The sequence below is a fragment of the Ipomoea nil genome, unplaced genomic scaffold, assembly GCF_001879475.1.
Source record: "Ipomoea nil cultivar Tokyo-kokei standard unplaced genomic scaffold, Asagao_1.1 scaffold0804, whole genome shotgun sequence".
Classification (NCBI taxonomy): domain Eukaryota; kingdom Viridiplantae; phylum Streptophyta; class Magnoliopsida; order Solanales; family Convolvulaceae; genus Ipomoea; species Ipomoea nil.
The window spans coordinates 933,873-949,954 of record NW_017617232.1 but is presented as its reverse complement, the minus strand read 5'-3'; positions in this window follow the sequence as shown (position 1 = coordinate 949,954).

The following is a 16,082-nucleotide window of genomic DNA, read 5'->3' as shown; positions in this document are numbered from 1 at the left end:
GAAGAAATTGGGACAAAGGAAATGATCTTTTTGTTTAGCTTCCACTGATCATCAATGAAATGTGCAGTAATGCACATGTAATTGATCCTTTGGACAGAGGTCTATGTATCAGTGGTCAAGCTGACCCTTTGGGTGCTCACCTTAAACAACTTTTTTAGGGTTATTCTCTCATCTAGGTAAATCTGATAAATGTCTCTAGAAATGGTCCACCTATAAGGGATTTGAAACCTAGGACAAGCAACTAAGATGAATTTCCTAAAGCCATTTCCCTCAACAATCCTAAAGGGAAGTTCATCAACAATGATCATCTCACACAATGCCCTCCTAATAGCCTCTTGGTTGAAAACCCAAGTTCCTAAAACCCCCTCAGAAGCTTCTGTTCCAGAGGCATTAAAGGTGAGAAGGGACTGCCTTGTGTCCTTACAATGAGGATTTTTTAGGCAGGCCTTCATATGGTTTTTCAAAGAGGAAGTGCCATGCTTTTTACTTTCACATTTATAAATTTTGGCACAATAAAGGCATTTGCCCTCAACTACTGGTCTCTCAGTTTCACCTTCAGCAGGTGGAGCACGGATCTTTTCAAAATGATCCCATACTATAGATCTAGACTCCACCTCTTTCCTCTTCTTTGTAGGAACAACAGGAGGAGAAGGCATAGGATTTGTCTGAGGATTTCTCTCAGTACCTTGAGCTTCTACTCCATGCTCCTCATCAGTTGAGGTTGGAGGGTGTCCAGATGCACTGATGTTTTCCATATATAAAGATGGGCATCAGTATCCACATTTTAGGGAGATTACAAATCATACAATCATATTAAAGCTTCCACCATACAATCATACATAGAAGTATTACATATTACACTTCCACCATTATACATAGAAGTATTACATATTAGACTTCCACATATTGAACAAAATCAGATATTCAGATAGTCACAGAGAACTGAGAGAACTGAGACCACATAAATTACATAATAAACAATTAAACATACAAAGATATCCAGAATCAGACACATGGACATAGTAGTTTGTGTCATCATTTTTCAAGATTTAACAATTACCAATTAAGGGTCATACATCCATAAGCTGATAGACATAATAACATATACAATTATACAAACAAATCCAGATTCAGGAATTCAGTCCAGATCATCATTATCTGGATTTGAGTTAAGGGCTTCCACCAATAAATGGAAATTCCCACACTGGAGATTTCACATTTTAGCCTTTAACTCGGATTGGTAGATTACAAATTTGCATGGCATAAAATCCAGATTTCACAAAATCAACACTTAGAAATCAGTTTGTAAAAGGCTTCCACCAACAAATAGCATAATATATGAATATATCACCAAATATTCATCACAGACTCATTGTAGAAAAGACAGAACACAATACATCTCAGTATCTCACATAAATGAAGATATATAAAACTAGGGTTTACGATTTACTTGATTTCTCCCAAATAATCCCGGGAGAACAAGGGCTTCTAATCACCAGTTCACCACGGCTTCCACCACTCAGATTCTCAGAGACAGAGAGTAAGAGATTAGAGATTAGAGATTGCAACGCTTCGATTCTGAGAACCCTGAGATTAGACAATAGAGATTAAGAGATTATAGATTTAGAGATTACAGATTAGAGAGTAAGACTGTAAGAGATTAGAGATTAGAGAAATAGAGATTAAGAGATTAGAGATTTACCTTACGGATTTACAGAATCAGAGATGACTGATGCGTGATGAGTCTTGAGTTCTTGACTCTTGAGAGAACTGAGACTCTGAGAGACTGAGAGTCTGAGAGAGTGAGACTCTGAGAGAGTTGAGAGTCTGAGAGAGTGACTGAGTGAGAGTCTGAGAGAGTGAGAGAGTGAGAGAGTGAGAGAGTTGAGAGTCGAGAGAATGAGAGATGCGATCTCAGATCTCAAACCCTAGGTCAGCTGCGCGGATGAGAAAATGAAGACCAAGTGGTGGAAGGCATGTATATATACATTGATGGAACGACGCAGTATTATACAACGCCTTAGGGAACCCTAGGATAGTTCGGGTGGTCGGACGGGTCGGTTGGCAAAATTGTATACCCCACCCGAACCTTCTAAACCGACGCCGTATTGAATGGCGGATCGGGTAAGGAGAGTCGGGTACGGGTATCCACTCTGATAGCCAAGGAGGGGCGCGGGTCGGACGGGTTGTTCGGGTTGGACGGGTTTTGCACAGCCCTAGTCCACACAATAATGATGGACTAATCTTCATATAATATCTTTATTCATTACTAATATTAGCACCTTTTTGGTAGGGTTTATGAACTAGAGCATCGCAACTAAAGCTCTCTACATCAGTATATTTTTTTTCAAATTCAAAAAGAGTCTAAGGCTTATATATGATTCACACAAAATAATTATTATTTAAACAAATAAATGCAAATACATATTAATCTTAATTACCATAATGATATGCTTACTATACAAGAAAGTGATAATGCTTCATAACAAACATGCATAATGAACATTATGCAAAATTTTGTATGTTCATTCTCCGAATAAGCTCATGCCTTCTAGGAGTGTATATGTTGATATTTATACACTATTTCTCCTGCATTTGCTCATCAGGTGGCAAGATTTGCCATTCAAAATCTCTACAAGTCGTTTCCCTCTTTGAAATTAATTCTAAGCTGCAAGAGAATTGTTCTAAAAATTTGTTTGGAAAAACGATGTTGCAACATGGATTTAAAGTTGTGGCGCGAAATAAAGATCCACTACTTTTTAGAACAATTTCACCGACACCTAAGTGCAAAACATAAAGAATGACTTGTCTCCCAAAATTACACAACTATTCTGTAGTAAATCCAGACAAATATTAGAAGTCACAAGATTAAATGAATTGCACGGTTAAAGGATGGTTTCACGTGGTTTGCTCCACCTAGCATTATCAACAAATTAAAGGTTTGGCATAAGTTATTAAGAGAAGAGGGACACAAGTAGAAGGGTAGTATTGTCTTTTCCTCTCCATGGGTAGTTATAACCGCCACATCCATTATAAGTATAGCTGGCAGTAGTCTCATTCTGCATTATTCTTCAGTCTTCTGTATCATCTTCTTCAGTCTTCACCTAAATCTGAATACGATGGCTTTCTATTCTTCTTCATCAATTAGCTAACTGCTCATCATCCGATATGGTATCAGAGCTTACACGGCCAAGCTCCTATGCCGCTGCTCTTACCGGTGGCACAAGCCAAGAAGAACACACAACTCCACCGCCTGCTCAATCGCCGATCCACACAACTTCGACAATGGTTCCGCAGGGGAATCCTTTTCCGCAAACTCAGAGAAGCTATGGAGCTGAGGATCAGGAGAATCCTTTTCTGTTCAGCGCAAGTGATAGTTAAACCTTGTTCTCGTTAGTCCTCCGTTAGTCGGCAGCTCTAACTACGGATCACGGTGTATTTCTATGAGAATCGCCTTAGAGGTGAAAAACAAGTGGTGGATCATCAATGGCAGTGTTGCGGAACCTAACAGAGAGGATAGTCGATATGGACCTTGGAGACGCTTCAATCTAATGCTATGCTCGTGGATTTTCTGATCTGTGCATCACTCCATTGCACAGAGCGTCATGCACCTGGAGAAAGCCAGAGACGTCTGGAATGACTTGAGGAGACGGTTCGCACATTGCGATGCTCAACGGATATCGGAATTACAAAACGATATTTACGGTTTAAAGCAAGGATCTCAGTCAATTAGCGAATACTATACGAAGTGCTGGACTATGTGGGAGGATATGAACATCTTGAGGCCCCTCCCGATGTGCAAGTGTGATCCGAGGTGCAGATGCGATCTAGTCGACGAAATCAGAAAGGAACGTGAAGTTGATCAGGTGATTCGCTTCCTTCAAGATTTGAACGATGATTATATACTTTGAAATCTAACGTTCTCGTTTTGGATCCCTTACCAGAAGTATATAAGATGTATGTTATGGCTGAGAAACTAGAGAGGCAGATCAGCATGACTAAGTTGAACATAAACAACATTGAAATCAGTCATGCCAATTTGATCCAGACTGTTCAGACTGCTAGTAATTCCACAGATGAAATGGTGGCTGCAATTAACAACTATAATCCTAAGAGATACGCAAATAATGGAGGAAACAAGCCTAAATGCACATTTTGTGGCATGAACGGACACACGGTTGACAAGTGCTATAAGAAGCACGGTTACCCCCCGGGGTGGGTGCCGGGCTTCAAATCCAAAGCAAAACAGCAAGGAGCAGCTTCTGTGATGAGTAACGTGGCAGATCTCGGTGTCACAGATGACCAATTTCAAAAACTTATGGCAGCCATTCAGACTCAGATGAAACAGGCTTCTGGTTCTGGCACTACAGCATCTGTCTCTCTAATTCCCAAGTTCAAAGAGGACAACAGAGAAGGCAAATCTTCTACCCCTTCCATTAACTCTTTTTCTCTGTATAATTCAACATGGATTGTCAATTCTGGAGCTACAGATCATATTGCTTGCTCTCTTGAATCATTTGATGAATATTATGTGGTTGATGGAGATGAGATTAGTCTACTTACTAGAGAGCGTGTTGCTATCAAACACAAGGGAAACATAAGGCTTGAGAACAATCTATGGCTAAAAGATGTTATGCACATACCATCTTTCCAATTCAATATATTGTCTGTAAGCAAACTGCTCCAAGACACCTCATATAATTTGATTTTTTCATCTGGACAGTGCTTGATTCGGGAACCTCTTGGGATGACGGTTGGTTTAGCTAGACAAGAAAAAGGGCTGTATCTCATTATGAAGCCACCTCTGAAACCTATACTTGATCACAAAAAGTTGGTTATGCAATGTAATAAAGTTGATATTTGGCATCAACGCTTAGGACATTTTCCTATAAATAAACTGCATTTGCTTAAAGATGTACCGAAGTTATCTCCTATAAACAAGGGTTGTGATGTTTGCAATTTTTCCAAGCATAAACGATCTCCTTTTCCCATAAGTAGTTCATATATAACTGCCTGCTTTGATATGGTCCACGCATATGTATGGGGTCCCTTCCCAGTTAGCTCTATGAGGGGTGAGCACTATTTTCTGACTTTAGTGGATGATTTCTCAAGGTTTACTTGGCTGCACTTGATGAAAAAGAAATCAGAGGTAAAAGAGTTAATACAACAGTTTCACAGATTTGTTTTCACTCAATTTGGAGTCTTGATTAAAGTTATCCGAAGTGATAATGGCCTTGAATTCAATATGGAGAAGTTTTTCAGTGACAAAGGCATTATCCATCAAACCTCTTGTGTTAACACCCCACAACAAAATTCTGTGGTTGAGAGAAAACATCAACACATCCTCAATGTTGCAAGAACCCTTCAATTTCAAGCCTAACTCCCTCTAGAGTTTTGGGGACATTGTGTCTTACATGCCACTTATTTGATCAATCGCCTCCCCTCACCGGTAATTGAAGGTTCAAGTCCGTATTACAGGTTACATAATAAAGAGCCCGATCTCACAATGCTTAAGGTCTTCGGATGCCTTTGTTTTGCTTCCACTTTGCCTCGTCTGAGGAACAAGATGGATCCCCGAGGCAGGAAATGCATCTTTATAGGCATACCTGCAAACACAAAAGGATACATTTTATATGATTTGTTTGACAAATCTATCTTTGTCTCTAGTGATGTGTTCTTCTATGAGTTGTAGTTCCCTTTCTCTGAGCAGGCACAACCGTTGCCACAAGCATCTGATCCTCCTTTTCCAAACATCTCCTTAACAAATGTAGATCATGGAATGCAGCTTATGCATGCTGACATGCAAATTCCAGATGATATCAACTTTGGGCATGAAGTACATGATGAAGGCCCTATGCATGCTGACATGCAAATTCCAGATGATATCAACTTTGGGCATGAAGTACATGATGAAGGCCCTCAAACAGATATTCACAATAATGTCAGCGATAGTACTGCCAGTCCTTCCTCTCATAATTCCCCTTCTGATGAAACAGGTGAAACAGATACCATAATCACAAGCCAGTCATCCAAATAAAATATCCACTGCAGAAGTCAATAAAGGAGGACAACTTGTCATTGATATTACTCCAGTTCCTCAAGTCCTTCCCAGACATTCAAACAGAGTCTAGCGAGTGCCAAACAAATTTCAGGATTATTATTGTGAATCCATTGTTCGACAAGGCTCCTCTCCTCACAGCTTATATACAGTCATAACAGATGACTGCCTATCATCTCCACATAAAACTTTCACCTTGGCTGTTTCCTCTCTCACAGAGCCTCGGACATACAATCAAGCCATCAAACACCAATGTTGGAAGAACGCTATGGAAGCAGAGATAGCAGCCCTTCAAGAGAACAACACATGGCAGTTGACAGAATTACCAGTTGGCAAATCACCCATAGGCTGCAAATGGGTGTTTAAGACGAAGCTCAGGGCAGATGGCAAGATAGAAAGGCACAAGGCACGTTTGGTTGCTAAGGGATATACACAGAAATTGGGGATAGACTATATAGAGACCTTTTCCCCAGTGGCTAGAATGACAACGATTCGAACTTTCCTGGCAGTAGCAGCATCTCAGAAGTGGCATATCCACCAAATGGACATTAATAATGCCTTCCTCCATGGTGATCTTGATGAGGAGGTTTACATGGTCCTTCCCCCCGGTTTTCAGTCAACTAAACCTAACCATGTTTGTAAGTTAACAAGGTCTCTCTATGGACTGAAGCAAGCAAGCCGACAGTGGAACGCGAAGTTAACAACTGCCCTACTAAGCTACGGCTTTAAGCAGTCAAGTGCCGATCCCTCTCTCTTTACAAGAGGTAATGCTGATCATTTCATTGTCATTTTGGTTTATGTCGATGACATATTAGTGGCAAGTGGAATGATGATTCTTATACAAGAGTTGAAGAACTCCCTGAATATAGCTTTTAAAATCAAAGATTTGGGATCCCTGGGATATTTTCTAGGCATGGAAGCAAAAATTTGTGACACTGGGCTAAATATATGCTAAAAAAAATATGCACTAGATATCCTCAATGATGCAGGTTTCTTAGATTGCAAACCAGTTTCCACTCCCATGGTGTCAGGTTCTCTTCTATCCCGTGATGATGGCATACCTCTAACTGATCCAGGCAGCTACAGGAGATTGAAAGGGAGGTTGCTCTATCTTACAACCACTAGGCCCGATATCGCCTATGCTGTACATCCCCTAAGTCAGTTTGTAAGTGCTCCTACAGACAAACATATGACTGCCTCTCACCGTATACTCCGTTATATAAAGGCTTCTCCAGGACAGGGTCTGTTCTACCCAGCATCCACCAACATCCTCAGCCTCAAAGGTTTTTCCGATTCGGACTGGGCTTCGTGTGCTGAAACCCGCAAGTCCGTCACTGGATTTTGCATCTTTCTTGGTACCTCTCTCATTTCATGGCGTTCAAAGAAACAGGCAACAGTTTCCAAGTCATCATCCGAGGCGGAATAACGGGTTCTTGCCACGACAGCATGTGAATTGCAGTGGATAAACACGTTGCTTCATGACTTGCACATAAGTACTACTAGTCCTACAGTGGTTTACTGTGACAATAAATCTGCCATAGCAGTAGCAGAAAATCACGCCTTTCATGAGAGGACCAAGCACATCGAGATCGATTGCCATATTATAAGGGAAAGGATTGCTCAAGGCCTAATCAAGCTTCTTTCGGTTGCTTCTATCAACCAAGTTGCTGATGGCTTCACAAAACCTCTACCTATTTCTCTGTTTAATGTTTTTGTATCTAAGTTGGGTGTTCAGAGTCTGCACACTCCAACTTATGGGGGGGGGGGGGGGGGGGGGGGGGTATTAAGAGAAGAGGGACACAAGTAGAAGGGTAGTATTGTCTTTTCCTATCCATTGGTAGTTATAACCGCCACATCCATTATAAGTATAGCTGGCAGTAGTCTCATTCTGCATTATTCTTCAGTCTTCTGTATCATCTTCTTCAGTCTTCACCTAAATCTGAATACGATGGCTTTTTATTCTTCTTCATCAATTAGCTAACTGCTCATCATCCGATATAAGTGTTGTGCAATTCATTTTTGCTTAGCTAACTTCTACCTTGTATATTTATTATTATGCTTTAATTACATACCGTGCAAATATCTCACATGTACTCTATGTTTTAATCACTCTGACTGAAAGCTGGCACAAAGAAGCAGAAATATGGCATGATAGCTGTCAAGAAAATGCTTATACCTATTGAGGATTTGAGGTACTATGGATTGAGTTACTTTCCCGTAAGTATAGTTATTTCCTAAAGTTGACCTTTCAAATTACATTTGAAAAATTCTTTAAAAGTCTAGAAAAAAAAAAACATTGGGGACTTAAATTTCATAACTTGTTTGGTATCATCAAAACCTAAATTATACATATTCCTAACAATAATGAATATGCTTTTGGAAGCTATTTGAAGCAACATACTGCTGGTTGTTGGAAGATGCCTTGAAGAAAGATTGTTTTTTTTTTAATTAATTAAGCACCTGAGCACACCCAATATAACCCGACACCGAAGAATCACCTTGTCGCAGGGCTTGGATCTGTCCGAGAAGATGTAGCGCACAGGCTCGTGAGGATGAAGCCAGCGCACGCTCCACCGACTCCTAGCCTTCCCTTGACTCCGGCGACCTATGCCAAGGTGCATCACCTTCTCGGACAAGGAAGAGATGAGCATAAACATGAGAGCTTGTTGGTCTTGCTGCACCCACACGGCATATGCCATATTCCGAATGGAGGATGACGAAGTAGGTTCTCCGGCAGTAATCATGCACGGTGGGCAGATTAGGGTTCCATCAACAAACCCCATAAGGTTTTGTCCACGCAAGAATGGTACCAATTTGCGTTCTCCAAAACAAAAAATTTTGTGTAGTTAATTTGAGACTGACAAAGTGGTGAGCGGTGGATAGGGAATTCATGGTTGCAAGCAATGATGATGGAGTAGCAATATCTGAGACGGTTCGTTCAGAGGAACCAACAGATCCGTCATGAGCAGAAGAGTAGTTAGCCATGAAACCCTAGCTAACTGATCCCAAATGAGAACTGAATATTCTGGATTGATTAATTGAGTCACAGAATAAATACAATACAGGAGTTACAATATGACTAGGATACATAGATGCAATATGACAAGAATACATAGTGTCCTAATAGTTGGAAGATGTCTCGAAGAAAGATTGTTTTTTTTTTTTTATATAATTTGAGAGAAGGCTTTTTTAATTATTATTTTTTGTGAAAAGCTTAAGTTTGTTATTTAGATGATCTTGTTGTGTTTTGTGAATAATATGTTTAGTATATTATTATTTCCTCTTGTATTAAAACAGTGAAGGTAAACGACGGCATGCTTCTCTCGCAACGTCGCTACATGGGCAATATTTTCACACGTGCAGGAATGGTGGATTGCAAGCCGCTGCCCACTCCTGCTGCCGTTACCCAAGCTGTATCACCGTCCGCGCAACCGTTTGAAAATCCCACTCAGTATCGCCGCATTGTAGGGGGCTTGCAGTACTTGACTATTACTCGTCTCGATTTGTCCTATGCAGTCAATAGGTTATGTCAGTTCATGCATTCACCGACTGAAGTGCATTGGAGTTTGCTGAAACGAGTTCTCCGTTATGTCAAAGGCACCCAAGAGTACGGTTTGCGTCTATCACCGTCGTCATCAACCGCCTTGCATGCCTTCTCGGATTCAGACTGGGCTGGATGTCCAGTTGACAGGAAAAGTACGAGTGGTTATGATGTGTTCTTCGGCTCCAATCTCATTTCGTGGTTGTCCAGGAAGCAGCGAACAGTTGCACGGTTGTCTACCAAGGCTGAGTATAAAGCTCTTGCAGATGCTTCCGCGGAAGTCACTTGGGTTGTTTCTCTGCTTCGGGAACTTGGTTTACACTCCGGTCAACCTTCTACTCTATGGTGTGACAATTTGGGCGCCACATCTCTCTGCGCTAATCCGGTCTTTCACGCTCGTACGAAGCATGTTGAAATTGATTATCACTTCGTCCAGGACAAGCTAGCATCCGACGACTTCATTGTTAACTTTTTCTCTACAAAAGATCAACTAACAGATATCTTCACCAAACTGCTTCCAGATTCTACGTGACAAGCTCAATGTGGTAGCGCACCAACCTTGTGCTTGAGGGGGTGTGTGAATAATATGTTTAGTATATTATTATTTCCTCTTGTATTAAGTTATTTAATATGTGGTGTTAGACTAGTCAGCTTAGAATAGTCTAATAGTTAGGAGACTTTTACGTGTAACACTATCTTTAGTATTATTCTCTATCTCTGTAACTGAATTCTATTTGAATCGCATTTCATCTGTTTGAAATGTGTGATCATCTGTTGGTTGATTAAAGTACACCACTGTACAATTCGAAATTTTGAAAATTCACCTTGTAATAATTTCTTATCTTGAATTGGATTTTCAGTTTTAGAATATTTCTATCTTTTTTTTGGTAGCTGTACAGACATGACTCCCAAAACTTTTTGAAAGGAGCCTGTACGGCATTTATTCAAAATATGCAGAAATAGATGCTGGTGGATCATAGTCCGAGTACATAATAGTTGACTGAGTAAAAGCAGTAGATGCTAAAGCATGAGCTAAATAATTATCTAGTCTAGGAACATAATGAAGTAAACAATAATCAAAAGATAATATACTAGTCCTGCAACTATCAATGGCATAACCCAAGTACGATCTTGACGGGTGTGTCATAGATGATAAGTATTGTTGAAGCACCAAACAATCCGTGAAAAGGTCGATAGACTTTATTTCGCGACTTCTTAACCACGACAAAACTTCCTTACACGCATAGGCCTCCGCCATTAGGGGTGAAAAACAGTCTATCATAGGGGCAGTCATAGCCGAAACATAATGTCCTTACCAATTTAGAATAATAGCTCCTATCGCCGCTTTGTTTGTCTGTGGGTCGTACGCCGCATCGAAGTAACATTGATCCCTCATGTCTCGCGTGGCTTGGTATTCCATGTTCGGCATTGGCAGTTGTGGTATAATCGGTACAGCAGTAACGGTGGCTGTTACCGAAGGAATTGCCGTAGTAGTGTAACTGTCCACCACGGGAGCAGTCCGGGTGCTTGATGCCGCGGAGGTGGTTAGCGGACGCAGACCAGGATGGGCTATTTTCCAAGCGTTCACAGCTGATGATGCCATTGCAATTATCTTCCGTGGCCTGGGCAAGGCCGCCTCCCATACAGCCCCATCTTCCGTGGCCTGGGCAAGGCCGCCTCCCATACAGCCCCATTCCTTGCACGCCAAATATAATATAAGAGTGCCATTGCATAAATAATTCCATCATTATCTAAAATATTCATCAAATCATTAAACCAATCACTGAAAATATTTGTGACACTATTTGGGATTGGAAGGTGGGATTGTGCCCAAATGTTTGTCGAATAATCACATGTGATCAAAGAATGCACAATATCTTCATGCCCAATCCCACACATGGCACATGTTGGATCAATATCAACTCTCTTTATAAGTAAATTCTTTGTAGTGGGCAAAATATCATTTAGAGCTCCACAAAAATGTTTTCCACTTTGGGGGTCTTTAAGTTTCCATAATATTTTCCATTTATCAAAGGCCCCAACCGCTTGGGTGCATTCACCTATTACTGCTCTATAGCCACTTTTAACCGAGTATTCTCCTTTTGGGTCCCCATACCAATACCACAAATCCTCATAATCTGGTGACACAGGTATTTTTAAAACTCGCTCTACATCCTCAGGGTCTAGGATATCAGTTAGAATTTCCTGATCCCAGGTTCCTATCTGTTGGTCCATCAGTCCCATCACCTTTGCCTGAGCCAATTGGGGTGGTCTTTCTGTTACTATTTTCGGCTGACTCACATCTTGTAACCATGGATGGTCCCAAATCAAAGTTGATTTGCCATCCCCAATCCTGCGCCTAACCCCTCCACAAACCAAATCTTGTGCCGCCAAAATACTTCGCCAACAAAAACTTGGATTATTTCCCAAGCATGCTTCATAGAAAGAATTAGTGGGATAGTACCTGGCTTTATAAACTCTTGAAACCAATGAATGAGGCTGTGTCAGAAAGCGCCACGCTTGCTTGCCCAACATTGCAAGGTTAAAGGCACGCAACTCTTTGAACCCCAATCCTCCATATTCTTTTGGGATACACAATTTATCCCAAGCTTTCCAATGAATACCCTGGTCATCTCTCGATCTCCACCAATATCGATTCATGGTTCGCTCAATGGCAGTGCACAGAGTCATAGGGAGTAGAAAAACGCTCATCGAAAAGGTAGGCATAGACTGTGCCACACTTTTCAATAAAACTTCTTTTCCTGCCTGTGACAAAAGTTTCTTATTCCACGAGTTAATCCTCTGCCTTATTTTGTCTTCAATATAAGAAAATGGAGCAAATTACACTTTTGGTCCTATGACTATAGGGGGCGTGTTAATTTCGGTCCATGACTTTTAAAATTAACAATTTAGTCCTTTAACTATGTTCTTTTTAGCAGATTTGGTCCTCCCGGCCAAATTACCTGTGAATTTTTACCGGAAAAATATAATCCATTTTAAATTAAATATAAGTTGGGGTAAATCGGTCATTTCGTCACCTCCTTCTTCATTGCAGCTGCTCGCCGATTGATCTTCCTCAACCACGGCGATAAGAATTTGAGCAATAATCTGAGCAATAATCCATCCAACCCGCTAGGCACGGTGTTGGACCGGGAAACCATAAGAGATGTGGTGTGTTTCATCGCCCAATAATTTGATTATCGCCATGCCCTCACGTGATTTCCTTTTCTCGTCGCCGCCGCCGGTTATCCACACTCAGATACACAGCCTGGTGGCGCCGCTCGTCGGAGGGATAGCAGCCGCTGCTTCCATCCTCCTCATTTTCACTTTCTACTTCCGGAAGATTTCCACACTCAGACCACGTGAACCTCATTTTGGTTCAATGATCCACGACTTTAATTTGTGCAAGGTTGCACTAATTTTCATGTTCCAGAATGAGCTACTCTTCGCCGGCGACTTTGATTTGTGCAGGGTTTCACTTTCATTTTCACTCCAGCGACTTTGCCCTTTTTTAAAAGTTAAATTGACCATTTTGCCCCCACTTATATTTAATTTAAAATGGATTACATTTTTCCGGCAAAAATTCACCGGTGATTTGGCCTGGATGACCAAATCTGCTAAAAAATGCATAGTTAAAGGACTAAATTGTTAGTTTTAAAAGTCATGGACCGAAATTAACACGCCCCCTATAATCACAGGACCAAAAGTGTAATTTGCTCTAAGAAAATGCCACTCTTCTATTCCTGCCCACAAATGATGGAAGCCCCAAATACTTTCCAAAATTCTGAGCCTGCACTACTCCCAATATACCAGCAATCTCCTCCCTTATTTCACCTCGAGTATTCTTACTATAACAAATATTTAATTTGTGATAGTTAACTGCCTGGCCAGACATCCTTTCATATTTCGACAAACAACGTTTTATCACACCCGCCTCCTGCACATTTGCTTTGAAAAAAAGCAGACTATCATCAGCAAAGAATAAGTGGGTAATGGAGGGAGCTCCTCTAGCCACTCTACAGCCATGTATCTCTCCATTTGTCTGTGCCTGTTTTAATAATGTCGAAAGCCCCTCAGCACAAATAATAAACAAATAAGGTGACAGGGGATCACCTTGCCTTAAACCACGAGTCGGGGTTATTTGATCAGTCCTTGAACCATTTACCAGTACACTTGTAAGACACAGTGGTTACACACATCATCAGTAACTCTATCCATCTTTCATCAAATCCCAGTGCCCTTAGCATCCTTTCCAAAAACGACCATTCCATACGGTCGTAAGCTTTAGCCATATCTAGCTTTAAAGCCCCCCAACCTGTTAGTCCACATTGCTTCCTGTTCAAATAATGGCCAACTTCCGCTGCTATCAAGATATTATCTGTAATTAGCCTTCCAGATATAAATGCACTCTGGGATTCAGATATAATACTCTCCATTAGTGGCTTCATCCTGGCTGTAATTATCTTTGCCATAACTCTGTAAACGACATTACTCAAGGCAATTGGCCTATAATCAGAAACCATTTCCGGGGTTTTCTTCTTGGGGATCAAAATAATGTTCGTTTCATTTAATTTATCAGGCATTGAACAAGTATTCAGACAATTCAGAATATAAGAAGAAACATCAGTGCCCACTACATCCCAAAAGTGTTGATAAAACCCCGGGTTCATACCATCTGGGCCTGGTGCTTTATCAGGATACATTGAAAACAATGCAGATTTAACCTCATTCTCTTCAAAAGGGCGCAATAAACTCTCATTCTATATGCCTGTTACACGTGGATGTATACTCCCAAAGAACTCATCATCAATAGTAGGAGAACTCGAGTTAAAAATACCACGATAATAATCCAAGATTACATTTGTCATGGCTTCCCCCTCAATCCAATCCCCATCACTATTCATAATTTTAGTAATAGCATTCTTTTTCTTTCGATGAGAAGCATACCTGTGGTAAAACTTGGTGTTTGAATCTGCATCCTTGAGCCAATGCTGTTTGGCCCTCTGTCTCCAGTACGTATCCTCCTGTAATTCAACATGAGCCAAACATTCATCTAGTCTTCGAAACTCGGCTAGGGATACCGGATCCGTACACCCCCTGAGGCGCAACTGTTCCTTACGTAAATTCAAAATTTTCTCACCAAATTTATGGAATCGGTCTCCACCCCAGCGTGTTAACCAATCACCACATAGGGTGACACACTCCTGCAACCCCCTACTTCTTCCTTCGCCCCATGATTTCTCCACCACCTCCCTACACCCCTCATCATGTAGCCATGCCATCTCAAAACGAAAACCCCTTCTCTGAACACCCCTCCTTCCCCGAAGATTGAGAATCCCAAGGAAAAGGAAGGAATGATATGATTTCCGGGTTAATATATTCTGCACATTTGCATCAGCCACCAACTCTCTCCAGGTTTGAGTAGCCAAAACCTTATCCAATCGTACCTCTATCCAGTTTGGCGTGCCCTTTCCCTTCTCCCAAGTATAGGGATATCCAGACATTGGTAATTGTGTCAAACCACACTCCTCAATAGTTTCTCCAAAACCCCGTAGCAAGCTGTCTGGATGGGGATTTCCTCCCCGTTTCTCATACTGATATAAGAGATCATTAAAATCTCCAATGATTACCCATGGCAGATCCGACCTACTTGCCAATGACCGAATAAGATCCCACGACTCCCTTCTCTGTGGACGCTTCGAGAAGCCATAGAAACCAGTCATCCTCCACTTATCAAAATCTGGCACACTCACCTCAACATCTATATGATTATTAGAATAACCCATTATTCTTGCAGTATCATTCGTTCTCCACAACAATGCCAGTCCTCCACTCAACCCAGCGTTATCCACATTTTAATGAGAATATTTCTATCTACTTATACAGTAAGAGTTTTTTAGTTTTTATTTTTTCAATTCCATAAGATTTACTTTTTATATATTTGTTAGTCTTTGTGTTTTGTCAAATAGCAGCCAAAGAGTCGCCAAAAGAGGGAGATTGTTAGTGTTATAAGTTTCGTTAAAGCTCACTTAAATGACGTAACAAAAATGAACTCTCTGAAAGAGTGAAAGAGTTGTCTCACTGTCTGAAAGACTGAACCGCGCGCAAAAGCTCCGACAAGTTCATCCACCCCTTACACAATTCTTTAATGCAAATCTACTCCTTACACAATTCTTTAATGCAAACTTCTACCAAAGTGGATTATCTAAAATTACAGCACCCCAAATTTGGCACTTTGGCAGGTACAATAATTCACCCTTGTTGAATTACTATCTCTATAATACTCTGTATGCTTAGAAGACTGTAAAAATAAATATTATTTACTAGCTTATTACCTCTAACCTCTTACAAAAGTACTTGGTCAAAAAAAAAATTTACAAATCATTATTCTGAAAAGGAATAAAAAATAATGTAATGTTTTAAAACAATACTTTTTTATGGAAAAACAAAATTGTTAAATATTAAAACAACGTATATTCCAGC